The sequence below is a fragment of the Furipterus horrens genome, unplaced genomic scaffold, assembly GCF_987537825.1.
Source record: "Furipterus horrens unplaced genomic scaffold, mFurHor1.1.pri manual_scaffold_12, whole genome shotgun sequence".
Taxonomy (NCBI): domain Eukaryota; kingdom Metazoa; phylum Chordata; class Mammalia; order Chiroptera; family Furipteridae; genus Furipterus; species Furipterus horrens.
This window is the reverse complement of record NW_028327182.1, coordinates 37,330,996-37,337,302: the sequence shown is the minus strand read 5'-3', so window position 1 is coordinate 37,337,302 and position 6,307 is coordinate 37,330,996. Positions and strand designations below refer to the sequence as shown.

The 6,307-nt window shown below is 35.1% G+C and overlaps 1 pseudogene; it reads left to right on the top strand.

Annotated features, from left to right (window-relative positions):
- Positions 1-2,226: 2,226 nt before the first annotated feature.
- On the top strand, positions 2,227-3,234 carry LOC149996030 (guanine nucleotide-binding protein G(i) subunit alpha-3 pseudogene; annotated as a pseudogene).
- Positions 3,235-6,307: the final 3,073 nt, after the last annotated feature.

The following is a 6,307-nucleotide window of genomic DNA, read 5'->3' as shown; positions in this document are numbered from 1 at the left end:
AAATGAGAAGAGAAATAAAAGTTGATACCAAAGAAATACAAAGGATTGTAAGAAAATACTATGAACAACTACATGTCAACTAATTGGACAACCTGGATGAAATGGATAATTCCTAGAAACATACAATCTTCCAAAACTAAATCAGGAAGAATCAGAGAATCTAAATAGAGACACTATACCTACTGAAATTGAAGCAGTAATAAAAAAATCCCAACTAACAAAAGCCCAGGACCAGATGGCTTCACAGGTGAATTTTACCAAACATTCCGAGAAGAGCTAACACTTCTCCTTCTCAAACTAGTTGATAAAATTCAAGAGGACGGAAGGCTCCCAAACTCATGTTACAAGGCCAGCATTATTCTAATTCAAAAACCAGATACATGACAAGAAAAGGAAATTATAGGGCACCATCCCTGATGAACATAGATGTTAAAATTATTTATTGGTAATAGAGTATCTAAAAGCTAGTGATTACTCTCTTATATATTAGTCAAATTTTAAGGGGCTTATGATGTTTGGGGAGTTTGATGAAGATTACAGCACTTCATATCCAGAATAACTATTCAGAAAACAATATTTTGCATACAACGCCATGTGATTATTATGTAATTTAAAGAATATATAATCACAATCACACTATTGTAAGTTTCCTTGACTTGGACAACTCCATTGAGGCCTAGTAAATACAATTTTAAAGACTATAAAATACAAATAAAATAAATATAAGAAAATGAAAACTGAAAGCTACATAGCATGGCTCAAAAAGGTAAGGACAGTTAAACTAGAGTAGCTTTTAGAGTAGGATTTTTAGAGTAGTCTGCATTTATACTGAAGGGTATCATACAGAAGGCACTTTATTAATTTCTGTGTAACAATTCATAGTACAAAACAAGAAGAATTAATGAGGTAGTCTACAGAGAACTATAAAAAGTAATCTTTTCCAATAGATTTATACAACTGTCCCCAAAAGTGGCTTAAATACCTGGCCCTGAAGCCTTAATATAATATGAACGATTTTTGTTGGTGATATTGAAGCTGTTCAAACATTATATGATATTTAGATAAGGATAATGAATATGTAAAATCAAGAGATTCTAAAATTTATAAATATTAAATTTACTATTTTGTCAAATACTAATAAGCAAAAAAAGTATTTCACAAATGAAATAATGTCTTTCCTTTATAAATATGAAAGTTAAAAATGAGTTAAGTTTTTAAATTATATTTTTTAAATAGTTGTATCATTTAATTATGTTTTGTGTAAGGAGAAATTTATTTGGAGTTACAATGTTACCAGTCCAAAGACTATGTGCTTAATGATTTGAAAGCCAAAAACTCAAAATGTCATAGTTAGGAGCAAAGAACGGTTTATTGACCAAGAAATTACCAAAGAAGAAGATGGAGATGTAGTCCTCAAATCCATTTTAAGAAAGAACAGTTTCAAATTCTCTTATATCATGGGAAGGGAAAATGGGAGGGCCTGCTTTAGTATAAACTAATGGCCCATTGGAAGTCCACTAATGATTAGCATGTCTAAACCTGGAGCTGCTAGCCTGAAGGCCATGGGAACAAAGCAGGATTGTAGTCAAGGATTTAGTCAGTGAGACCAAGCATTTCACTGTGTTACAAAAACACTCCTAGACCCAGTTTAAGCAAAAACTTCTTCTCAATATATAGTTTCATCCAAATAAACTCCTCTTGCTTACTTTTAATATATATGATATAAGACAACTTAAATTTACTAATACTGAGACCACAGCTTAACTTAAAGATAGTCTTCATTTTATAAATGGGTAAGAATAATATTGGATGCTTAACAAGTTTTTTTCTTTTTAAATTTTTGTTTCTTTTTCTTAATAAACAAGTGAAGAAAGTACTGCTTATCAGCAATCAGAGAGATACAATGTAAAAAAAAGAAGATTTTACACTATTACATTAGCCAGAAGTATTGTAAGTACATAATGTTGATAATCAGGGTACTCCAGAATCAGATAATTCTGATATTTTGTTGGGAAGATGGTAAACTGGTGTAAATTTTCTGGAAAGAAATTGACCATACTTATTAGGAAGTTTAAAAAATGTTAGGAATGAGAAGGCCGCCACCCAGCAGCAGACGCTGTCTCGTCCAGTGGTCCGCAGTCCCCGTGGTGGGTGAGTGAGCCCGGCCCAGTCACCTCTCCCGCTGCCGCCCTGGGCTGCGTGTTGAGCACAGAAGATAAGGCGGTGGTGGAGCTGGGTAAGATGATCGACCACAACTTGCATGAGGACGGAGAGAAAGCGGCTAGAGAAGTGACGTTCCTGCTACTCAGTGCTGGAAAATCTGGTAAAAGCCCCATTGTGAAACAGATAAAAATCATTCACGAGGATGGCTATTCACAGGAGGAATGTAAACAGCATGAAGTAGTTGTCTACAGCAATACTATACAGTCCATTATTGCAATGATAAGAGCCATGGGACGGCTGAAGGTTGACTTTGGAGAAGCTGCGAGAGCAGACGATGCCCGGCACTTATTTGCCTTGGCTGGCAGTACCGAAGAAGGGCTCATGGCTACAGAACTAGCAGGGGTGATTAAATGGCAGTGGTGAGACAGTGGGGTGCAGGCTTGCTTCTGCAGGTCCCGGAATATAAGCCCAATGACTGCTTCATATAATATGCCAAACCAACTACATTCCAACTCAACAAGAAGTCCTGCGGACAAGAGTGAAGACCACAGGCATTGTGGAGACGCACTTCACCTTCAAAGACCTGTACTTCAAGATATTTGATGTAGGTGGCCAAAGTTCAGAATGAAAAAAGTGGATTCACTGTTTTGAGGGAGTGACAGCAATCATCTTCTGTGTGGCGCTCAGTGATTATGACCTTATTCTGGCTGAGGATGAGGAGATGAACCAGATGTGTGAAAGCATGAAACTGTTTGACAGCATTTGTAACAACAAATGGTTTACAGAAACTTCAATCATTCTCTTCCTCAACAAAAAAATATCTTTTTGAGGGAAAAAAAAAAGAGGAGTTCACCAGCTGTCTGTTACCCAGAATACACGGGTCCCAATACATATGAAGAAGTAGCTGCTTACATCCAGTGCCAGTTTGAAGATTTGAAAAGAAGAAAAGATACTAAGGAGATCTTTACTCACTTCACCTGTGCCACAGACATCAAGAACGTGTAGTTTGTGTTTGATGCTGCCACAGATGTCATCATTAAAAACAACTTGAAGGAGTGTGGGCTTTACTGAAGTGTATGCAGGTGAATGAAAGTTCTTACAGTGTGGAGTGTTGAGGCCAGAGTTCTCTTGCTGTCTCATTGGGCAGCGGCCAGCATGGATGGGGCCAGGGATGGAGGCAACATGCAGAATCTTAGCCCTCTGTAGTACAGTCTTCTGTATTAGGGAACTCTTAATTGACACGAGGTGCTAAAATCAGGCATTGGAATTGGAACAACTGTAAAGTATGAATCAAGGCATACTTGGATTTCATAATCTCAGAGGTTTAGGACAAATGTGAAGTTGAGATGCTGCATCCTAGAACTTCAATATGTAGCCCTTTTTTCATCTTCTTCTTAACAGACCATCAGTAGTTCATGTAAAATTTTTTTCCCATCAAGAATAACTTTACTAAATTTTATTTCTTTGTTTACAAAATAATCTTTATTAAAACACACAATCTTAACTATGCACATGATGTGAGCAGATCGTCTTGAAAATATTCCTCTTAGTAGGAACTCTTTGTTTTTAATTCTTGGTATGATCAGAATATAATATTTCTACAACCTAATTCTTTAGTTATTGGGGCCATAAGGCTTTTTGGGTGAAATCTGTTACTATCCTGTTGAAAGTACCACTATGGTTTCTAAATGGTAATTACATTTCAGAGTTCTGTAATAGGATGGTAGCTCTCTTTGTCTCTCTCTCTTGTTTTTTAAGCTTAGGGTTGAAGGTTAACCTGGTTTATGTTGATTACCAAATTACTAGATAAATCCTTCTGTAGTATGATAAAGTCAACTTCTTGGATACAGACACAGCGCAGCTGCCAACCAGAAATGCAAATTGCTAAATTTCAAACAGAACCAGTGACTTTGCTGCTACATCTCTACTAAACTGACCTCTTTGATTCTTGCTAGTTTGTCTCAGTCATAGGGAGTTTTATAAAAGATGCCCCTTGTTTTTCATCTTCCGTGGCCTTTTTTGTTGAGAAACATCTAAAGTGTATTAACACTGCATGCTTTTGCTTTGTAAATGTGGTGCCAAATCCCTGTTTGCCATTGTTTTAATTGTAGCAATGTTAATTGTAGTAATCCTTAGTAACCTTCTTTTGCTGAAGCTATGGCATTTCAGGACCTTTTTCCACTTCGTTGTGTGTACAGAGTTTAATCTGTTATAGTTGGCAGCAGTATTAAAATGGTGAGTAAAGAGTAGAAAAATGTTAAATATTTAAACTGTTAATTGTCATTCTAAGAATGTGTTGTAAAGAAATAATCAGAAATATGAACAAAGACTTATAATTATAAATGTTCACCATGACATCATTTATAATATAAAAAAATTAGAAATAACTTAAATGCCTATAAAGTGGAAACTGATTGGGTAGATAAAAGCATATTTAGACCATGTATACACACCAATTAAAATTATGTATATGTAGAAAATTTAATGACATGAAATATGTTAATTATATTTCTTCTAAGTGAAGAGTGAAATAAATATATGTATATATAATGACTTTAATTTTATAATGAAAATATGTTTAGAAATAAAACAATTCTGAAGTTTTAACAGTATACTATAAATGGCTTTATACTATTCATTTAGCAATGTTATAGGCAATTTTGTTAATAATTTTTTTAGTCTTTTTTATTGTTTATACTATTACAGTTGTCCCAAATTTTTCTCCTTTGTCCCTCTCCCCTCAGTACCCCCGGTTCCCACAGTTAGTCCCCACAGTTTTGTTCATGCCCATGAGTCACACATACATGTTCTTTATCTAATCCTTTCCCTATCTTTCAGCTGGTTTCCCCCTCCCCCCTCCTTGTTATAGCTGTCAGTCTGTTTCATATTTCTGTGCCTCTGATTCTGTTTTGTTTTCATTTATTTTGTTCATTAGATATCAGTTATAAGTGAGATAATAATGCATTTGTCTTTCATTGACTGCTTATTTCATTTAGCATAAGTGTTTCCAGTTCCATCCATGCTGTTGCAAAAGGTAAAAATTTATTTTTTTCCTGCTGTGTAGTATTCCATTGTGTAAATGTACTACTGCTTTTTATCCACTTATCTACCAATGGATACTAGGCTGTTTCCAAATCTTAGCTATTGTAAATGATGCTATGAATGCAGGGATGTGTATATTCTTTTGAATTGATATTTGGGATTTCTTGGATATATTCACAGAAGTGGAAGCTCTGGGTCAAAAGGAAGTTCCATTTTCAATTTTGGGAAGAAACTCCATACTGTTTTTCAGAGTGGCTGCACCAGCCTGCATTCCCACCAATGGTGCACTGGGGTTCCCTTTGCTTCACATCCTCACCAGCACCTGTTGTTTGTTTATTTATTAATGATGATAATTTGGCAGGTGTGGAGTGGTATCTAATTTTGCTTTTAATTAGCATCTCTCTGATGGCTAGTGATGTTGAGCATTTTTTCATATGTGTATGGGCCATTTATATGTCCTTATTGGAGAAGTGTCTGTTTAGGTCCTTTGCCTATTTTTTAATTGGATTGTTTGTCCTCCTGGTATTGAGTCATATGAGATCTTTATATATTTTGGAGACTAAAGTCTTGTTCAGTGTATCTTGGGCAAATATATTCTCTAATACACTGGGTTTCCTTTTCATTTTGATGATGTTTCTTTCACTGTGCAGATGTTTTTTTTATTTAATGTAGTTCCATTTGTTAATTTTCTCCTTTGTTTCCAGTGCCTTAAGATATATATTGGCAAAAATATTGCTACATAAGGTATCTGAAATTTTATTGCCTATGTTTTCCTCTAGGATTGTTATGGTATTGTGACTTATATCTAACTCTTTTATCCATTTTGAGTTTATTCTAGTGTATGGTGTAAGTTGGTGGTCTTGTTCCATTTCTTCTTTTGCAAGTACTAAACTAGTACTCCCAACACAGTTTATTAAAGACACTACCTTTACTCCATCATATGGTCTTGCTTTCTTTGTCAAATATTAATTGACCATAATGGTGTGGGTTTATTTCTGGGCTCTCTATTCTGTTCCATTAATCTATGTGTCTGTTCTTATGCCAGTACCAGACTGTTTTGATTATAGTGGCCTTGTAGTATAGTTTGATATCAGGTATTGTG